The sequence below is a fragment of the Psammomys obesus genome, unplaced genomic scaffold (assembly GCF_907164565.1).
Source record: "Psammomys obesus unplaced genomic scaffold, mPsaObe1.curated_primary_1811, whole genome shotgun sequence".
NCBI lineage: Eukaryota > Metazoa > Chordata > Mammalia > Rodentia > Muridae > Psammomys > Psammomys obesus.
Genome location: NW_026594428.1, coordinates 16,246,857 through 16,270,157, shown reverse-complemented (window position 1 = coordinate 16,270,157; position 23,301 = coordinate 16,246,857).

Sequence of the window (23,301 nt, the reverse complement as noted above, 5' to 3'; positions counted from 1 at the left end):
GGGAGGGAGGGATTGGGAGAAAATGACAGATGGGGCTACAGCTGGGATACAAAGTAATTAATTAATTAATTATTAATAATTTAATTAATATAGAAAATAATAAATTAAAAAATCAATCAATGTTTCCTTTTTAAGTGTATATCCCTGAAAGGATCTGAACAGCACATAAAGGTAGAATGTACACTGGACAGATTTAGAAATGACTCACATGTACGTTTATACTCATTGGTTTCTGAATATAGAAATCTAATTTGTAGAACAATTAAGTGATGTTTAGAGAATATTGCACATATAAGAAGCTGTTTTCCAGACTTTAGGACTACAGACAGGAAGCTAATGGTATCATAAAAATAAACTTTGCCTTATCCACGTAACTACATGTAAATGCTAAAATCAAATAAACAAAATCTCCCAAGAGGAATCTTCACTTGGGCATGTATTTTATGTTATATTTATATGCCAATTGCAAACAGAACAAAAGCAGTTCAGTGAACTAATAACATGAACCCTGTGTGAAAACAAATAAAATAAACTACATGAAAATGTAATGTATGGTTTCCAGATTTAGGATTAACCTGTGATTATTTTTAGAAAGCACTATAAGCTAAAAAATAAAAATAAAAAAAAAAAAACACTTCTCAGTGTTATCTTTGTGTCTGTCTGTCTCTTTTCTGTGTATGTATTTATGAGTGTGTGTGTGTGTGTGTGTGTGTGTGTGTGTTTTCTTCTTTTTAACTCTGGCTCTCTATTTCTTCTTGAGATTCCTCCTCCTCCTTTCTATTTCTTGCTCTCTGTCTCTCTCTCTCTCTCTTGCTCTCTCTGTGTATGTGCATGTGTGTCTCTTTTTATTTTTTATTTTATTAACTTTTATTAATCACACTTTATTCACTTTGTATCCCCCTATAAACCCCTCACTCCTCTCCTCCTAATTCCACCCTCCCTCCCCTTCTTCACTCATGCCCCTCCCAAAGTCCACTGATAGGGGAGGTCCTCCTCTCCTTCCTTCTGACCTTAGTCTATCAGATCTCATCAGGAGTGGCTAAATGTTCATCTTCTGTGGCCTGGTAAGGTTGCTCCTCCCTCAAGGGGAGGTGATCAAAGAGTAGGCCAATCAGTTTATGTCAGAGGCAGTCCTTCTTCCCATTACTATGTGTGTCTCTTTTAATTTATTTTATTTTCATTGGTTTTTTTTTTTCTCACAATTATAGTTTTTCTTTTAGGGATGATATAGCTACTTTCACAAGCCTCCAAATTCTGTCCCTAGCACTGCAAAATAAATGAACAAACACATAAATGTTAATAAAGTTAGAATGAAATTTTAAAAGCCCACATAGCTAAAAGTTCACTTCAGGATGACCTAACACAATGATAAGCTTATTTAGACTTTGCTTTTTTATTTTTTTTTTTTGTTGATTTTCAAAGCTTTACAGGAGAAGTTCCTCCGACTACATATTTTCTTATACTGGCAGACTTCCCCAATGTATCCTTGTTCACTGTTATTTTCCACTTTGTGGTAGCATCAACTGGACAATAATGAGGGAAAACTTGAAGCCTTTGTCCCAGGAAGATCTGTCTCAGACCTGTGCACTATACTGAATGTGTAATTACCATTCTAAACGAAGGCCATTAAACTCAATTCACTGCCATACTGATGGACAACTGAAATTCCTTTCTTACACAGAATCTCTCTCTCTCTCTCTTTCACTTACACGGAATGTGTCTCTCCCCTCTTCTTCCTCCTTTATCTTCATCATCTTCTTACTTTTCTAGCACTGACAACAACTGTTAGCCAAATTCCCTTTGAAGCAGATGTTTTATCTATTGATGTGCAGTATGTGGAGGAGGCAGCTTTTCCAGCCAAAAGTATGATGCATCAATGGATTGTGACAGAACACTAGTAATGGGGATGAAATTCTGAATCAATTTTCTGCTACTCATCACCCTGTGGACCCGGAGAAGTATCATTAGTTATATCTGTGTAACTGTTATTGATCTGTGTTTCTTTATTTCCCAAAATGCTGTGCACAAGTCTGCTACCCCACAACAGTTTACTAATATAGTCACCAATGTTCCTAATAGATCAGTGGTATAATGCTCCAGCAACTAAATTAATACATGCTTAGTATGAAATTAATATAGTTAATACATTGATTTTCAATGCTTTTAAAGTTAATAAAAAATGTACACTAATTCATGCTTATAAGGGATGTCATTATAATTTTAAATATTAACAGATTTCAACCATATTTTGCTGGAGAAAGTAATGTATTATTTCAAAGAGATTTATCTTTTATGTTTCTGTGTTTAAATATATAGTGTATATCTGTGCAGGGGTTCTAGGTTATTTCCATGAGTGGTCCTTGATTGGCGTGTCAGTCTCAGAAAAGACCCCTCTATCCAGAATTTTTTGATCTCTTGCTCTCCTTGTGGAGCTCCTGCCCCTTCCAGGTCTTCCTATCTCCACTTCTTTCATATGATTCCCTGAACTCTGCCCAGAGTTTTGCAGAGTCTCAACATCTCCTTCAATAGCTTGCTTGGTAAAGTCTAGAATCCCTAGAACCCCTAGAACCCCCAGAACCCCTAGAACCCCTGCACAGATGTAGCCTATGACAGCTCTGTCTCCAAGTGGGTTCCCTAGTTATGGGAACATAAACTATCTCTGACATGAACTCAGTGGTTGGCTCTTTGATCACCACAGAGGAAAACAATGCAGCCAGTCCTGATGAGACTTGATAGAATAGGGTCAGAGGAAATGGATTTCCCCTATCAGTGGAATTCGGGTGGGTCATGGGAGGAGATGAGGAAGGGAGGGTGAGATTGGGAGGGGATGTAGCTCTTTCAGCTACAGCTGGGATACAAAATGAACAAACTATAATTAATAAAAATATAAATAAATTTTAAAATGTGAAAAATTATATAGTGTATACTGTATATTTTATGTGGAATTGTAAAAGTTAAATAATCTCTTATCTTCATGTAAAATATTTTTTTCTGTTCCAGTTGCTTGTTTGTAGAATTATATGCTATATGCTTTGACCATATTTATATCAGAACTCTTCCTAGGTTCACCCACACTTAACTGCCAAATTTGTGTCTTTAAAAAAATAATTCATCAAACCTAATTTCTGGCCCTCAGTTATTCACAGATGTGTGGCTTTTCCGTTAAAGTCTGGTCTACCTACAAAAGGCTACTCTCTTCTTCTCCTAACAGATATTGATTGCCGATGATTGTTAGGTAAGAGAGGGACTTCATCTTCACTTCCGTCTCCTCACTGGGATTTTGTTTGACTTAAACTTACGTGCATCTTTTGCATGCTGTCACAACCACTATGAATTACAATAGCCACTGATTGATTGGGTCTGAAAAGCACCGTTTTCTTGTAGCCATCAACAACCTCTGATACTTAGCATCTTTTTATACTTATCCTCTTTTAGAATGATCCCTGAGCCTTGAAAGGTGAAGAAGTGATATGTGTCTTGTTCAATGCTGAGAATTCTGCTGTATTTTATTGTGTACAACTGATCAATTATGGGATTTGCATTGATTGTCATCTTCTGCAAATAAAACTTACATGAAGAGAGTTGAGCAATGTGTTGATCTATGTCTGTAATAATAAATCATTAGAATTTAGTTAAATGTTACACTCAATTAGTAGAACAGCAGTAGGCTCTTCCTTGGGGCCTATCCTGTGTCTAGCTACGAGAGGGGCTGATCACTAGCTCTGAAGCCACAGCTAACTGTGATTCCTGCAGTGGATGCTGGGAGCCCAAACTGGGCTTCTGTAAGAGCAGAAGCTGTTGTTCACAACCGAGCCATGCCTCCTTCTGCAAAACAAATGTTAGAAGAATGCAGTTTAGATACAAAATGGCACCATCACTTGGAATTAAGAATTGCAGTTTTTGATAAATAAGATTTCTTCCATTTGGTCTAGACATTGTACTGTGGTATTTACTTAGATGAGTAAACATTTACATTCAAACAAAAACAGTGCACCTGGATTTTATGAGAGTTTTATTCAAAATTTTCAAAAATTAAGAAGAGGCTGTGTTCTCCATTAGACTAATGGAAAAAATATACTATGGTGGAGGCCAAGTGAAATTATTTGGCTTTGAAAAGCAATGTGCTCCCCAGCCGCATGAAAAGGAATAAATCCTAAATGCATGTTAATGAGTGAAATACATCTGTCTGAGAAGGCTGCCTACCAGCGTCTCTCTCCAATCATAAAACATTCTCTATAAAGCAAAACTGTGAACATAGTACAAGGCAGTGACTGGACGATGTCTGTGCATATTTAAGATTTGGGCAGCAACGGATCTACTCTGCACAGTGTTGGAGGTAAAAAGCCACAGCACTCTGCAGTTCATGGAGACTGTAAGATCTGGAGGGAAACCCATGTGCAAACTGTGGTCATTGGGTGATAATGTTGTATCCATATTGACATAAAGGTAACAACAAATGTATGAAATATTAATAGTATGTGGAGTCTATGAGAGAAGGTACACAAAACATATGGGGATTCTCTACACTGTTAAGCTTTGCTATAACCATAGCAGTGTTGAAGCAAAAATTCAAGTTCACTTTCAAAAAGTAAAAGAATGAAAGGGGAAGCAAGCAAGGTGGGAAGATGACATGGAATTTGACCCTGGAAATTAATTCTAATGTCACCTACAGACATTAGGTGGAAATTAAAATGGAAATTAAAAATGGGGTATAGAGGATAGAGTGGAAATTAAAAATGGGGTATAGAGGATAGAGTGGAAATTAAAAGCAGTGGAAATTAAAAATGGGGTATAGAGGATAGAGTTTAAGATGCATTACAGTTTGTGGAACATGTTTTTATCAGACACTTGAACAACTGTACAACTTCAAAATCTCAGATCAGAGGGGCCTAACTACACCACACCCCCATGGTTCATTATAACAAAATATTTTACAGGTAACATGAGTGCAGTACCTCAAAATATAAACCCTCCATAGGTCCAAGACAAGCTTGTGCATTTTTTATTTGTTTTGTTTTTGTTTTGTTATGTATGACTGAAAAGTTTAAGCTTGTTTGCAGTCATTCAGTTAAGCAAAGAGATAACTGCACAGGGAGTAGTGTCCTGGAAAAAGTGAGAAATCCTCCTCTGAGTTGGAAGTATTAAGGAAAAAAAAAAAAAAAGAAATAAAACAATCACAAAATCCAGATGCTTAAGACTCTGTTGTCTTAGTCCTGTCTCCAGTGGTCCAGGAGTGGCAAAGAGTGGGCTCATGTGCAGAGGCCTGCATAAGATGGAGGCTTGGGACAGAAGACACCTTATCCTTCAGCTTTCTATCTGTAGAGGCTACAGCAAAATATCTGATCTGCTCTCATTCTGGCACTGTGCCTACTGCCCTTCCTCACAGGTTTTAAACAGGCAACAAGGCTCTTTCTCATCTTATTAGTTTTTACTAAGAAGTTTCTCAATTTGAAAAAAGAACAGATATTTCTTGGGATTCTGCCCCTGATAAGGTCTTTATTGAGCTGTGTGTTCATATTAATGAGTTCATTGCAATAATATTTCCTAGAGCAAGGGGAAAATCCAATAATACAGACTTTATGGATCTGGTGTACAAACTAGAGAGGTAATATGGAAGATTTAAACAATTTGGGAACACAACCACTTCCAAATGCTCTTACAGTATAAACATTGCTTTTTGCATTCTAAAGTGCTTGTGAATGTTATCTTTTCTACTGAAAGTAGATTCTTTTTTCATATAATACATAGCAACCACAGTTTCCCCTTCCACCCCCCACTGTTCCCATCTCTCCCCTCCACAGATACAGCTGTGTCATTTTAGCTTCGGTTTTAAATACAGAATTGGAAGGTCTCCATCACTATTTATAATACTGTTTATATGTTGAATTTTTACACATTTTAAAAACTATTTATTGTGCTAAATTTAGTGGTTCATTTAAAACTTGTCTATGTATCAGATATCCCTTCATTCTATGTGCAGCTAGAGTTATATTACTACATTTCTACCCCACAGGAAGTTAGTTTCTGTGTGAACTTTGGTGATAGGGAGAATATTCCGAATACTTACCTAGGATACTCATGCCAGCTAAAACCAATAAGCTAAAATGACATAGCTTTATTGTGCCTGCATGTTTACAGTTCGAAGGTCTTGCAAAGATTTTTACTGAAATTGCTATCAGTCTTAATATCTTTCTTACTTTTCATCCATCATTAACAGAAGAGATATATCTTATGGACATCTATGCATTTATTAATAAACAGGTTTTACTCCACACGTTTATGTTTTTTTTTCTTGAGCTTTATTCCCATCAGAATAGACAGCATATACAAACAGTTTAAAAAATTATAGTTGGATATTAAGCTTGATATTTAAGTAACAGAAATACTCTATTATCTATAGGAAAGTCTATGAAAATAATATAAAACATTAAAAACAAAACAAGCTAGTATAAAAGCCAAATTACAAATTTGACTCATAGCTAAAATTCTGATATGCTACATAGTAATCTTTCAGAAATAAAGAAAATAAAAATGATAATTTTTAATTTTATAGAGATTCCTTTTAAATAAAATAAGCTTCTTTAAAATTACAGAAAAATCACAAAAATAAATACAGAATTCTTTCAGCTTGCATGAAGAGAAGTGGGTAGAAAGTATTGTAGGAGAGAAGGCCAGGCCAGATACAGAGTAAATATGCTTTCCACTTAAGTCCACATCTGCCATTACAGTGTGAAGAATGCTAAAACCTGGTCCCATTGGATATGCTAACTCACAAACAATGGCTGGTTAGAACAATGGGTATAGAGACACTGCCTGTATCTGTCCTAGAGGCCATGCAATTTATTTGGCCATCAGGACTGAATCAGGAAGCTTCTCTGGCGCATCCCATAGTCTAGTTCCTCTACTACCTGGAAACTTTAGCCAGGAAGGACACAGTCTTCACTAAATACCACCCTTATCATGCAAAAAAAAAACATGAGAATTCTCTCTTGCCCTTAGGATGATGTACATTTTTTTTTTTTCTTAAACTTGTTCTTGGTCTCTTTTTTTTTCCATCTGGTGTTTGTCAGATGGCTGATTGCCCAGCCAACTGCCTAGTCAAAGTCAGAAACCCCCTTGGGCTTCTTTCTTAGAGAGACTAATAAGATACACTGCTCAGTTACACTTGTGAGTTTCCCTTCCACGTGCTCATACAGAAAAGTATTTGCTTCTAATTTATTGATTTCAGTCATGAGTTTGATTATTTCCAGACATCTAGTTCTCCTGAGTGTGTCTGCTTCATTTTTTAGGGTTTCAGGTGGGCCATTAAGTTGTTTGTATGAGATGTTTCAAATTTCTTCTTGAAGGCACTTAGTGCTATGAATTTTCCTCTTAGCATTGTTTCCATTGTGTCCCATGAGTTTGAGTATGTTGTGCCTTCATTTTCATTGAATTATAGGAAGTCTTTAATTTCTTTCTTCATTTCTTCCCTAACTCAGCTGACATTGAAAAGGGAGTTGTTCAGTTTCCATGTATTTGTAGGCTTTTTGCTATTTCCATTGTTGTTGAGGTCCAGCTTTAGTCCAGGGTGGTCAGGTAGAATACAAGTGATTCAATCTTCTTGTATTTGCTGAGGCTTTCTTTGTAACCAACTATATGGTCTATTTTGGAGAAGGTTCCATGAAGTGCTGAAAAGAAGGTATACAAGATCCAGGTATACCACTCTTAGGCATAATAAAAAATAAAATATGCTCAAGGACAACAAGGACATTTGCTCAACCATGTTTATAGCAGCTTTATTCATAATAGCCAGAAGCTGGAAACAACCCAGATGTCCCTCAATGGAGGAATGGATACAGAAATTGTGGTACATTTACACAATGGAACACTACCCAGCAATTAAAAATAAATAAATCATGAAATTTACAGGCAAATGGTGAGAACTAGAAAAGATCATCCTGAGTGAGGTATCCCAGAAACAGAGATGCACACGGTATATACTCACTTATAAGTGGATACTAGACATATAATATAGAATAAACCTACAAAAATCTGTATACCTAAAAAAGCTGAACTAGAAGGAGAACCGTGGGTAAGATGATCAATCCTCACTCAGAAAGGCAAATGGGACAGTCATTGGATGAAGAAGCAAACAAGAAACAGGATAGGTGCCTACCACAGAGGGCCTCTGAAAGACTCTACCCAGCAGGGTATCAAAGCAGATACTGAGACTCATAACCATACTTTGAGTTGAGTGCAGGGAATCTTTTTTTTAATTTTTATTTTTTATATTAATTATAGTTTATTTACTTTGTGTCTCAGCTGTAGCCCACTCCCTCATTCCCTTACAATCCCACCCTCCCTTCCTCATCTCCTCCCATGCCCCTCTCTAAGTTCACTGATAGGTAAGGTACTTTTCCCCTTCTATCTGACCCTAGCTGCAATGTCCTCCTCTGTAGCCTAGCAATGCTGTTACTCCCTCGAGGCAGGGGGAGGTCAAAGAGCCAGCCACTGAGTTCAGGGAATCTTAGGAAAGAAGGGAGAGATAATTAAGACTTGGAGAGGAGGGGAGCTCCGCAAGGAGAGCAACAGAACCAAAATATCTGAGCATAGGGGTCTTTTCTGAGACTGATACTCCAACCAATGATCATTCATGGATATAACCTAGAACCCCTGCTCAGATGTAGCCCATGGCAGCTCAGCCTCCATGTGGATTCTCTAGTAATGGGAACAGGGACTGTCCCTGACATGAACTCAGTGGCTAGCTCTTTGACAACCTACCCCTGAGGGGATAGCAGCCTTGCCAGGCCACAGAGGAGGACAATGCAGCCAGTTTTGATGACACCTGATAAGCTAGGGCCAAATGGAATGGGAGGAAGACCTTCCCTATCAGTGGACTTGGAGAGGGACATGGGGAGAGTTGAGGGAAGAGGGTGGGGTCGGGAGGGAATGGGGGAGGAAGCTACAGCTGGGATACAAAGCAAATAAACTGTATTTAATAAAAAAATAAAAATTTAATTAAAAAAAAACAAAAATATTTGCATAGTACTTTAAAGGGACCTTCCATTTTAAAATAAATTCTTTGTATGTTCAGGGTCATCTGAAAACAAGCTCACATTTTCTTTTTATTTCTTTAATCCAGTTACTGAAGGGAGCCTTCATAATGCCAAGAGCAAGCATTAAGGAGGGAATTCAGGTGACACAGATATCCTGCAAGTCTAGCTTTCTTTATATATATACTTGTTTTCTCCTCAACATCCTCATAAGTTCTGTGACATAAGCCTTTCTCACTGAAGGATAAGGCACTGTTGTGCGTGCCTTACTTCATAGATTTGCAAACTAAATTGCATCATCTAAAATTACAACTCAGGTCACCTGGTTTTCCATGATCTAGCTTGGGTGTGTATAGGGAGACTCTGTTTTTGTTTGTTTGTTTGGTGTTGTTTTTATTCTGCAGATATGACCAGAGGCAGAAACATCACTGTCTTTTATGCATAACATAGTCTCTCTACTCATGTTGTGGGTAAAGACTTCCTGGTTTTTATTTTCATCTAACCAGAATCACTAAAGAATATCCCTCCTATGCTTCCAACTCAAATGAGAATCCCTCTGTTTCTGAATCCCATTGACCAGTATGTGCCTTTGAATAGTGAAAGAATGTATGTAAATCACCTTGAATTTTTGGTAGATATTAGCAATTTAGCTCTTATATGCATTATCCTTGCTGTTGTTTGTCTCGATTTGAAATATTTATTTCTGATCTTTTGAAGTACAAGATATTACCAAAACATGTATGTTTTCTAGTCTGATGACCAATATCAATATAATAATGACAACCAGTTATATGCCATGTGTGTCATAAAACAGTCAACGTTCCTCAAATCCAATTCTATAAAAAATTTAGCTTTACCCTGGAAGAAAAAATATATTTCTATGCCTATTAGGCTACAAAAAAAAAAATGCTTCTTTGTCATTTCTTACTACATTTATAAGAAATACCTATGTATAAAGAAGCTCCCTTTTAATATATTAATAAGAATAGCATATGTAAACTAACGTTACCAATTAAAATCTACACTTAATTGGTATGTGGTAACCCACCAGTCTTTACAGGTTATCAGATATTCCAACTGAATAGTAATATTATAGCAATCACCATCTCTGCATGTTTCAAATATTTAGTAAGTGAAAACACCGCAAATCACTTAGAGATGCGATGCTGCCGAAGCTATTTGTTTGGGAAGATGTTGTGCACTGACCTTGCTCTACATTCCATAACAGCTCTTACTCCCTGCACAAAAAGCACCGTGGCGCATCTGCTGTCATTCTGAAAACATTCATTTTACCACACATGCAAAACTTAGAAAAATGAACAGCTTAGATTCAAAGCCCACTGTGACCTGTGCAAACATTTCCATTTGCCACTTGTTAATATAGATTCTTATTCTGAATACTAAACTAAAATTTTATTGATCTGCCTATTGTAAAACAATAGATAAAACAGTAGATAAAACAAATTTAATTACATAGAAGTCCCTGCAGGGACATTTAGAAATAGGATTTTACTCATAGATTTTTGGATTAACATCAAGAAAGAATATTATTTGAATTAAACTCAGTAACAAATATACTTAGGAAGAATATCAGTTGCCATTTTATGATAGCTTTGATCTTTATAACAAAGAATTATTTTTTTAATATAAGAGTAATGTTGAATGAGAATTTAAAGATAGAAGCAGAAAGACAAGGGAGAAGATGAACTCTGTGTTCCAGGAACAAATGTAAGAAGAAAATCGTGTCCATGTGAGAACGGGGCAGCCAATGAAGCATGCTTCCCAGCAAAGCAGTTCAGTGAGCTCCCAGGCCCTCCTCAGGAGCAGGAAGTCATGTGACCACCATTAGCTGGCAATCCTGGACCTGGCACTACTATCTGCCCCACCACTACCAGGCAGCTGTGTGGTATCAGAAGCCTAAGGTGAACTTAGGCTGTACGGGGTGTCTAAGGAAACTGAGGGAACAATCCCAAACGCCCGGTTCCCAGTCCTGACCTGCCATCTCAGTGTCCCAGCCAGTTCAACCCAGCACCCAAGTAGCTTCTTCTGCCCTCCCACCAAGCCCACGTCCGCTCCCTCCAAGACCGACCCCGCACCCTACACAGGTCCTCAGGCTGCACTGCTCCCTGGACCGACCTCCATGTCAGAGACGCATCGGGAAAGTACAGCAGCACAGGACTACAGGACTCTTGTCTAACTTTGAGGAAGATGCACTTGTGTAGACCTAAAGAAGCTAAACAAGAAGGAGGACTAGGGTAAGATGATCAATCCTCACTTAGAAAGACAAATGGATGGACATTGGAAGAAGGGAAAAATAAGAAACAGGACAGGCGCCTACCACAGAGGGCCTCTGAAAAACCGTACCCAGCAGTGTATCAAAGAAGATGCTGAGACTCATAACCAAAGTTTGGGCAGAGTGCAGTGAATCATATGAAAGAGAGGGGAGTTAGTAAGACCTGGAGAGGACAGGAGCTCCACAAGGACCAAATATATATGGGCACAGGGGTGTTTTCTGAGACTGTTTCTCCAACCAAGGACCATACATGGATATAACCTAGAACACCTGCTTAGACGTAGCCCATGGCAGTTCAGTCTACAAGTGGGTGTCCTAGTAAGGGGAAGATGGACTGTCTCTGACATGAACTCAGTGGCTGGCTCTTTGACCTCTTCCCTCCTGAGGAAGGAGCAACCTTGCCAGGTCACAGAAGAGGACATTACAGCCAATCCTGATGAGACCTGATAAGCTAGGGTCAGATGGAAGGAGAAGAGGACCTCCCCTAACAGAGGACTTAGAAAGCGGCATGGAGGAGGTGAGGGAGGGAGAATGAAATTGGGAAGGAATGAGGGAGGGGGCTACAGATGGGATAAAAAGAAAATAAAATGTAGTTAATATAAAAAATAAAAATTTAATTAAAAAAAAGAAGGAAATAGTTGGTTCATCCCATGGATGTATTAAGAAGATTCCCAGTGAAACTGGGTGTGTTGCTCTGTGTTTCACTTTGGAATATTAAATGGTTTGATGGGGAAGATCAAAAGTTCAATTCCATCTTGAGCTAAATAGAGTTTCAGGCCTAGGTTACATAAACAAATCCACATTTAAAGACATCAGAAGAAAAAGAAAATAGGAAACAACCTCGGAACCTGCTACAGAGGGCCTCTGAAAGCCAGAAGAAAACAGGACACAACCTTGGAACCTGCCATAGAGGGCCTCTGAAAGCCTCTGCAGTATAGACTGTCAAAGCAGATGCTGAGTCTGATGGCCAACTGATGGGAAGAGTGAATGGAATTTTATGTAAGAAGTGGGAAATAGTAAGAGCTGGAGGGGACGAGAAATCCACAAGGAGAGCAATAGAACAAGATAATTTGAACACAGGGAACTTCCCAGAGACTCATACTCCAACCAAGGACTATTTGTGGAGATAACTTAGAACCCTTGCACAGATGTAGCCCTTGGCAGTTCAGTGTCCAAGTGGGTTACATAGTAATGGGAAGAGGGACTGCCTCTGACATAATCTGATTGGCCTGCTCGTTGATCACCTCCCCCTGAGGGGGGAGCAGCCTTACCAGGCCACAGTAGAGGACAAGGCAGCCACTTTTGATGAGAACTGATAGACTAAGATCAGAAAGGAGAGGAGAACCTCCCCTATCAGTGGACTTGGGGAGTGGCATGCATGCAGAAATGGGAGGGAGGGTGGGATCGGCAGGGGAGGAGGGAGGGGCTTATGGGGCGATACAAAATGAATAAAGTGTAATTAATAAAAAATTTTAAAAAATTAAACTAAAAAAAAAGTAAAACCAAAGAGACAAACAAACAATACCAGAAACATATCAACAAAAGAGCCAATCACTGCCCAGATTTGGTTGTCCGTGCTCAGAATGATATCTATTTAGTTAATTAATGGAGGGTAAACCCTAGTGTGTAGATGCTGTACTTTGGTTTCAGTACTTTGTGTCCATTTGCTACCATGTTGCTCAAACTGTCAATCATTCTACTGTGTCCAATTGATGGTCATTCCTATGAACCCTCAAAACTAGTGTTGAAGACATACCATGGGAACTATCTCTAGTTGATACCCATGTGCAAATGTTGAACTCTACTTTTCTCTACAAGGGAGTCTCACTGGAGAAACAAACTACTCTTAAGGGTAGACTTTATGCCTGATAGTATATGGCCAAAATAAAATTAACTCAGCAGCATCTTTGGAGGTTCTTTGTACAATAATGGTATGTTAGAGCATTTTCTTTATTATTATATCTTATTTTTTAATATTTTTTTCTCTGCTTTTACCCTACAGGACCTTTGCATGTCTCTATCTAGATGTATTAATTTTATCTTAATATATCTTATTATTATCCCTTAGAAGCTTGTTTGGTTTTTAATGAGAAACAGAACATACATGATCCTGATCTCCATATCCTGATCCACATGGATCAGGATAGGAGAGGAGCTAAGGAGGAGCTTAGAGGAGTAGATATAGTGGAAAACATAATGAAAATATATTATATAGGAAAAAATATATTTTCAACAAAACAAAAAACAAAATAAAATGCATATTTTATTCAGATTAAAACTTAAAGTGTCGAGTATTAAAATTCAAATACAGAATACAAACGAGAATGAATGAAGTATAGTTGAAGACAGAAATATAGTGTCAGGTTGGACAATATTCAATGCTTGACAAAGGTGAGAAAAACATCTAGGAAGCCCTGAGTTCCAGAGATATCAAAACTCATACTATCTCTGAAGTGCTAGTATGATTAAGGTGGGAGGGGTATTTATATCATCAATGAAGTGAGAACTTACATACCTCAGAAGCCCCTCACTCCATTAATCTGCTTAATGGAATCTGAGTCCTTCAACACTAAATATGCCTTCTTTGTGAGCTGTAAATTAGAAAACATAAACTTCCTTTTCCTCTCTCTGTCCTGATATTCTGGGCATTCTCATTCCTTTTGCTGTCCACCCTCCTCCTCAATGTTGCTCCTGGCTGACGGCCGCTACTGTGTGTGCTTTTTTCTCTACATCTGACCCAGAAAGGATGTTTTCTCCCTTTTATCTCTCTCCTTAGTTTTCAGGCACCTATAGATTTTTTTTCATGCTGGTTTGTTTGTTTGTTTGCTTGTTCTCTCAAATTTCAATAAAATTTTTCTCATGTTTTATTCTGAGCTCATTTTTAAATTATGTTTTCTATAAAGATAAGATCTTATAGAAGAGACCTTATTTTCCCCAGTGACATCATTAGGATATGTTTAGTTTATTTTCTTACTTAGTTTAACATATTCAATAAAATATTGCATATACAAATTCTAATAAGTATCTTTAAATAAAAAAACCATTCATTAAATGTAAAATGTGCTCAATGCAGTTACAATATAACAGCTACTTTTTTTTTGGTTTGTTTGTTTTAGAATTTTACCCACACTAAGCATATCATGCCACAATATTCTAAAACAAAATTTAAACATGTGCTTCATTGATTAAAATGTTATATTGAAGTTATCCTCTCTGAATTCAATCTGAGATAATCATGAGGGAATGATCAACAACAAACAATATGAAAAATATTTTTTACATAAAATGAACATTTCTCCTATCACTACACTCATGGTTTTGTGCCATCTTTCCACTGTACTTCACCATCCTATTGGTCATTCAACAGTAGTTAGTACATGTGAAGTATTTTATTATGTTCACTGAAAAGATATTTTATGTACCCTTCAAATGTATCCCATGTTCACACTATTAAGACATTATGACTAGATACTTACATCACATTCATGCCACAGATCTCCTTAAAAAAGAATTTATCTAAATTTTTGCAGCAGTGGTACATTAGTTACTTTTATAAATGCTGTGAACAAAATAACTGACAAATGAAACTCAAGCATGAAAGGTTTTACTTTTGTATATATTTCAAAGTTACAAAAGTTATTCATGACAGTAAGAATAGAAGCTTTCTGTGCACATTTGCAATGACAGCCATGAAGCAGAGATGAGTGCAGTATCTGATCTCTCTCTCCTCTCTGTACAGTGGAGACTCAAGACCCTGAAGTGTTGCTGCCCATGCATAGGATAGGTGTTTTCATTTCACCTAATCAAGATAATCCTTAGAACACTTGAGCAGGTGTTGATTTTCAAGCTGATAGTCAGTATCAACCGTCAAGCAAGGAACTCTTTTGACAGAAGCCATCAGCCAAATATTAAGGCCTCTTTACATTTTCTTAGTCCAAATCATTTGGTTATATTTTATAACACATCTGAATCAGGGTTATAACTGTGAAGCCATCAATAAAAAAGAATCAATTTTGGACTTCTTACTAAAGTGTCCCATGACCTGATTTTGTAGATCTCTATCTCATCAAAGTAAAATTGAGACATGTTGTTATATTAGGAATTCTCATTTGAGGTAACTAGATATCTAAAACCTTTTATAGATTCACTTTCACTTAAGAATCTCAATCATAGGTTGGTCTTCTCTAACTGGTATGTCTGTTTCTCTTTCCTTCCTTCCTTAACACCTTTTCTTTATCCTCCTCTTTTCCTCTTATTTATAGGAACATGTGGCTTTACACAAAAATTATTTAGTATTGCTGTAAGGCTAATTTTCTCACAACTCTGCTGAAGTCAAACCCAACAATGAGGGAAACCATTGAGTAATGATTTCAACTTTCTTCTCAAGCCATATTTTCTACTCAGTCTTTGCAATATTAAAACAAATGGTTTTGTCAATAAGCACTTTATAGATACTTTGAGGTGGTTGAAAATCCAAAGAATGAAAGCATATAATTCCAACAGTTCATCAAATTCACAAATGTTGGATATAAGATAGGATATTCTTGGTAGTCAAGTTATCCCGTAATGATTTATTACAAGGTATTCTCTCATATTACTCATAAATTTGTTTCTCAAGTTACTATCTTTTAAAATGTTTAAAAAGCTAATAACTATTTCAGTACTATGTTTATGTTCAGTGCATATTTTATTTTTCAATGCCTATTTTCAGCAATAATTAAATTAAGATGCTGTGCTGGCTAGTTTTATGTCATTCAGTACAAGGGAAAGTAACTAGAGAGAAGGGAGCCTTAACTGATGAAATGCTTCCATTAGACAGGGCCGTAGGCAACCCTGTATAAATTTCCTTAATTAGTGATTGATAGGTGAGGGTCCAGTCCATTGCGGGCAGTGCCCGCCCTAGGTTTGTGATCATGGGTTCTTTAAGAAAGCAGCCTAAGCAAACCATGAGGATCAAGTCAACAAGCAACACTCCTCAGTAGCCTCTGCATTAGTGCCTACATTCAGGTGCCTGTCCTGTTTGAGTTCCTGTCCTGACTTTCTTTGATAATGAACAGTGCTGTGGAAGTATAAAACAAATTATCTTTTTCCTCCCCAGGATATTTTGATTGTTTTGGTTCATCAAAGCAATAGTAGTCAGAACTATGATACATACAATAACTGATGCCTCTTGATACTAAAATAAAGTAGCCTTCAGTTTAAATAGTAATGCATATTTACCAGATTTTAATATTTTTGAAGATGCTTCACTTATTATTGTGATTATAGATAAATCACAGACTTTTTCAACTTAAAATGGCACATGACTTTTTAATTTAAGTTCATAATTTAAGGTATAAATTTAAATAGTGTTTATCATTGCATTACACTAATAATTAACAGAATGCATTTAATACAGTGAGAATTTGATAAATGTGAGCCAAAGTGAAGTTATTCTTGGTTTAAAGAATATTGTGCAATGTAAGCACTCTACATTGGATATATATTAATTCCCCTCTTCAGTTCATTAAAATTCATGTAGGGAATGCAGAATGCACTTAACCTTTCCAGATTTTAGCTAGAAGCAACGTGTATGTATCTTAATAAAAAGCAAAAATGTTTCACAAAGTGAGTAAATTCATTCAATATCTAAAAGCTTTCTTATGTTTGACTTACACAAAACAGGGACCAACAGCTGTTTATAAATCCCTTTAGCATTCTATTCTGGCTTTGGAAAATCAAATTTCCAACTTAGTAATAGTATTCAACCCTAGGAGATCAAATAATTCAATAAGAATTTGGCAACAGTAACAGACTTCAAAATAAGGCAGCAACATTTGCACAGTGATTTTTGGAAAAATCTTATGAGCATGTTAGTCGAGTCTCAAGAACTAAATAATAATTAATCTGCTGAACAATTAGAGGCTACACATGGTAATATCCTTCTGTGTGTAATAGAAATGAAATAGCCTTGGAATTTTTTCTGTTTATAATTTTATACTTTTCTAAAGATCTTAAAAAATTCACTCACAAGTCACTATAGGTTAATCGAGGTTGAATGCAGTTAGGGGCTACATAACAACACAGCAAATCCCAGCCTCCCTCTCTTCATAGCCCAGTCATGATTACCAAGAGTTTGTCACTCATGTATTAATTTTTGTCTCTGTGTTCATTTGTTCAGTGAGTCTTCAGAGAGGTGATGGGTGAAATCAACACTAAAGTTCAGACTGCAAATGAAATTAAAGACTCATACATACATTGCTGTGTAATGAGTCCCAAAACATTCCTGGGTGCTTTGCTGCAGCATTTAAATAATAACTTAAGGGCAGAGAAAATCATCTAGAACAACAGAAGCTTCATTTAAAAAAAAAGTGTTCATCTCAGTGATTTGAATACATTATTATATTAGTTTCTTCCAACTTGACTTTTATTTTTTATAAGAAATATTTATAAGACTAATATATCATGAAAAAAGTGAGGTCTGTGTTGTGGTAAATTAAAGAAGCTTATTTACTTGACTTCTTGACTTTTTGTTCTATGGAGAAAAGGAAAAAGAAAAAGACATTTATACAACAAAAGGAATATTGTAATAATTCTCTTAGTAGAAAACAGAGCCATCATAAAAGGCCCTGTAGTCAAGATATTTCATAGAAAAACAGAAGAAGAAGGAACTTAACTTTATAAATAATTATATAGCAAGTCCATTCACTTTGGAGCCTTTTTTGTTTGAATTTAAAATTTATTTTAATTTTATTCATTTTTCTTGAGCAGTTTCCTTGTGTGGCTGTGTACATGAGTATGTGGTGTCGACAGAGGCCAGAAGGAGCCATAGGCATCCAGTTCGAATTCCAAGTAGTAAAGTCTCACTAGAAATGGGTGCTGGGATTAAAAATTCTGCTCCTAACTATAAAATAGTAAGTGTGTTTAATGACTTGGACATTTAAGCCTCCAGAATGTTAATGATTTAATTCTGAGTAAAGCACTGTTCTTAAATACACCAAGATTTGTTGATTAATTCTTAAGGAATTGTATTACCTTATATTTGCCTTCGATTAGACACAATAATAAGTGCAAACATGAGAAACTTCCTTTTGAAGGGTTACTCAGGGTAGTCTAAGCGGCTCTCCAAACAGTCGAGATTATAAAGTTAGCTCATGGTTGCATGTTGAGGATTGAGGGTTGGACCTTGTTGCTGAAAATATCACATACTTACGACACATGGTTCAGATGACTCAAGCTGAATATGACCTGAAAGCCACTTTCCTGCTGTCTGATTTTTATGATTCTAAAAGATATTATGCAATATGCCAGGGGAAGGAAGCAATTGGACGCTTCTACCCAGCTGTATTACCCATGAACCACAACTTCCAGTATGGCAAGAGACACATAAAGTTTCAAGAAGTTGTACTCACATATTAGTGTAAACCACGAACTGTCTAATTGAAAGGAGGCACCACCACACAACAGCGGGAACATCATGCCAGTAATTTCCTTTATTTTATAATAAATTAAGAAATAAGAACCTCATAAACAAATGAGATGCAGATATGAATATGTAAGTTCTATAGGAGAAGACTCTCTGGTCAAACTAAACAGAAATAGCAACTGGTTTGCAGTGCTCCAGCAATGCTCCACTGTGTCTGCTTTAGGAATAAGTTAATCCACATTGACACAACGCCACTGTCTCTAACACATAATACGTATTAAAACGGCTACTTTTTCTTGTAAAGAATTGTTATTCAGGGACATATAAAGCAGAGGAAAGCACAGAAGAAAAAGGAAAAAGCAATAACTTCTCAGTTGTTCTTAACAAGAAGCAATTAAAGATTTTTAAATCAATGTGCCACAAAGACTTACTAATTGTGCAAAGATGGAACAGCATTCATTGCATGAGTAGAGAAAATAGTGGTTCTTTCCATAAAAAAAAAAAAAAAATCTGGTGTTTCCATCTAACATTCAAAGTTCAATGATCTGAAAATGATTTAGTTCTTTAATATAGTTCTGTGACAGTGTGGAAGAGATTTTTTTTTTTTTTACATACTGCTTTGGTGGGTTTTAAAAGTTGACATGTTCAAGAAAAGACATAACAATTTGAAATATTATACAAAGAAACAATGCAATTGAAGTAAATGCAATTTACTTTATCACAGATTTCAGAGAAAGGATGCGTCACTAATTATGATGGGTGGGATTTTACAATAATAAGGTTGGCAGAAGGGACATTACTTAAATCTGAAAAGTTAGAATAAACTTGGGACACCGGGGAAACAATAAACTGAAAAGATTAACAATAGGGTAATCAGGGCAAGCTTTTCCCTGTGTTTGTTTTTCTCTAAAATGCCTGTCAACACACAAGCAAAAACCACCGTCATCTGAAATTATGAATATCTCTTATAAATAGGCATCCACAATTTTCACATTTCTTAGAAACAACAATGAAAACATTGAGCATATAGGCATTTGGAAACACTGGACTTCCTATTTTTCAGAGCTTTTTGAAAGATCAGGAGCATTTTCACAAAAAAAAAAAAAAAAAAAAAAAAAGTGCTCTCACCTGCCTGAGCTAAAAACCCATGATGCGTGAAATACACATGGCCCTCACTCCGCAGGTGGCACTTTATTAGAATCTACAGTTGTTGTGTCTGCACCTCCTCCACTGGCCATGGAGGAATGATTTCATTGGGAAAGCTTTAACTCAAGGGAAGTTCAGATTCACCTAGTGAGTTCATTTATCACAGTTTTGACATTTTCAGATATTTAAAATTTCAGGTTTTAAGGTAAATCAAAAGGCTAAAATTGATATAGAATGGTTTTATTTGAGGTAGAGACATGTTTCTTATGAATTAATGTACTTATTTCAAAATAATGAGAATATGAGCTAATAAGAATGTTGACAGTAAGATCTAGGAGTAACATTCAAATGAATTTATGAGAATAGTTTAATTATTTATAGCATATTTACATATTTTGGCATTACTTTGTAAATGACATAAAACATAAAAATTTAAACCAGTATAAATTATACACACACACACACACACACACACACACACACACGCACACATATATCTGTATTATAAATGTTCAGATGTTTGTATTTCAGCTAATGCCCTTCTACATTATCTTGATATTCTGTTATCAATTTATTAATTCTTTTTCATTTTCCTACCAACCTACATGGAATGTTTTCTTTAAAATATGCATTCACAGACTTATAATAAGAATTTATAAGATTGTAGGTCACTAGTAAATAGAAACTTGAAGGGCCACAGAGGTGGAAAACAAATTGCTCCCAGGTTTGAAAATACTGGGGTGATGGAGTATTAAATATTTCTAAATTATTAAAATATTACTTGTGACTTTCACTCCACATTTCTCCAGGTGTCTCTTTCCTCATTGTGCAAAGCAATTTTTCAACATTTCACTCCAATGCTATCAGTCTCCTATACTTAACAACACATCCATGGTGAATTATTCCCTCCAACACTGTGTTATAACCTTTAGCCATTAGCCATTTGTAATAATGCAATATTATTGAGGAATAGTGCATTCATAGATAAGATGAGGTATCACATAAATGGTATCTTCTGGAATAAGGCAGATGCTTATTCTAATGTCACTGCTGTCCTCTTAGGAGAGAACAGGTGAAGAGACAGGTATCTACAGAGAACATATGCAGGTACAGCTTCCCACAGGAAGCAGAGGTGTGACAATGGAGGCAAAGAGGGGATCAAGACTTCTACAGTGAATAATCACCCTCCAAGAAAAAAAAAGATGAAATAGAAATTAGAGAGAAACAGAGAGAGAGAAAATGATATGATGTTATCCTGGAACTCTCCATACTTGTCTGTCCCATAATGCTCTTTTGTCTTCTGGCCTTGTATCAGATTTTCAACCAGCCATAACATGGTGACATTTTAAGTATAACTCACTTATTTTCCACCTCTTTTGGAATGTACTACATGCTTCAGGGCAAACAAAAGATAGTTATATTTTTATGTGAAATGCAGTATATTTATTGCCAGAATGTCACGACAGTTCATAAGTAGAATAAGTCTATTTCACATACGAAACACAGATGAAAAACTCATCTACTTTTTTTCTTATTGCAGGATATTTGGTGCCTTTGTAATTTCCGAGATTGTGGACTCTAAGAACCTGTCTGGTTTGTTGTAGTTCAGTCCTAGCACACACCTTTAATCCTAGAGCTTTCTATTCACAGGATGGAATAAAGTTAACTGTAGATGAAGAGATGGAGTAATCAACCAGCTGACAGGGGTTAACAGAAAGGAGGGACAGTGTATAAGACAGTTAACAAAAAGGAGAACAGTGTATAAGACTGCATGGAGAAGGGCACTTTAGCTCTCTAGTTTTTGGGCTCTTTAGCTCTGTGGCATTGAGGTTGGCTTTCTCCTCCTGGGCTGCCAGGTAAGCTGGCAGGCTTTTGGCTTTTTCCATCTGGGCATGAGCTGAGTAGGAAGGTTATCTGGGTACTTTTCCTGCCTCTCTGAGCTAGCAAGTTTTCACCACAGCATCTGTCTCCTGAGTTTTCATTGGTAAAATAAAACTGTTGGGATTTTCTTTCTTTATAACAAGACTCGGGAAAGACCCCTAGGCCCAGATTTCTTGGATCTGTTGCTTTCCTTGTGAAGCTCCTGTTCCCTCAGGTCTTTCTATCTCCCCTTTCTTTCATAAGATTCCCTGCAGTCTGCCCAAAGTTTGGCTATGAGTCTTAGCACAGGTTTTGATGTACTGCTGGGTAGAGTCTTTCAGAGGCCCTGATGAGACCCGATAGACTGGGGTCAGATGGAAGGGGAGGAGGACCTCCCCTATCATTCATTTTCTGAATAAACTATAATTAATATAATAAATAAAAATTTAAAAATAACATTTCCCTATATAAATAAATCATCAATCATAAACCGATATAAACCTCAATTAGATATACTAGCCAAGGCATAATTGCTAAAAAGCATTTTGATTTTTCCCCCAGTCATAACCTATTTATCTAAAGACTTTACCTATAAATTTTGCTACTATTTTGTTTTTTGTTTTTGTTTTGAGACAGGGTTTCTCAGTGTAGTCTTGTCTGCTATGGACTCACCTTTTAGGCCAGGTGAGCCTGTAACCCACAGAGATCTGCCTCCCTGCGTGCTGAAATTACAGGCCCGAGCTACTGTGCCTTATTAATTAATATTTTTAATTACATGTACTCCATTCATACTGAACGCTTTTACTTCCTCTGTCCCTAGAACCTCTATTTAATCTCTCTCTTCTCCATAAATCTCTCATTGTGTTTATTCGTTTCAATGTGTGTGTTTAACAAAGGTTGTCTGTGTGGTTGTGGGTTGGATCTATTCATTGGAGTCTGCTGAGCTGAACAGTGGACAGAGGACTAAATACAATAATTATTTCTCTCCCTTAATCTATCAATAGCCAATGGTTCAGTGTTAAAAGATTGGACTTCCTGTGCCCCTCCACCATTCTCGACTGATCTTTGATAGGCCTAGACCTGTGCAGTCCCAGTGCAATTAACCACAGTTGTAGTGGGTTAATGATTGGAATGCTTGTTTTAATGCTAGAGAACAGAATTCTATAGAACTACAGGCAATCTTCTGGTTCTTACATCTTTTCGGCCCCCATCTTCCACAATGTTCCCTGAGCTTTAGAGGATGAAGTCCCAGTGTCTTGTTTAAGGCTGAGCCCGAGGCCATCATTTTCTCATTTATTCTCTTTATCTGGGATAGACATGAAGCCCTGTATCTGCAGCAGCTCATCGTAAGGACATGTTTCTCTGGTGATGTCATGGGCCAGGTTTTGTCTATGGCTACAAACATCAATACGTTGGAAGCAGGTAGACATTTTCACTTTAGTTTAATAATAGCAATAACTTCCTCACTTTGCCTCACTTTGTCTTTGAAGTCCCTAGACATCAGTCGTTAATTGATTTTCATTACCAAGCACAGTTAATCTTACCTATTCTTACATTTTACACAT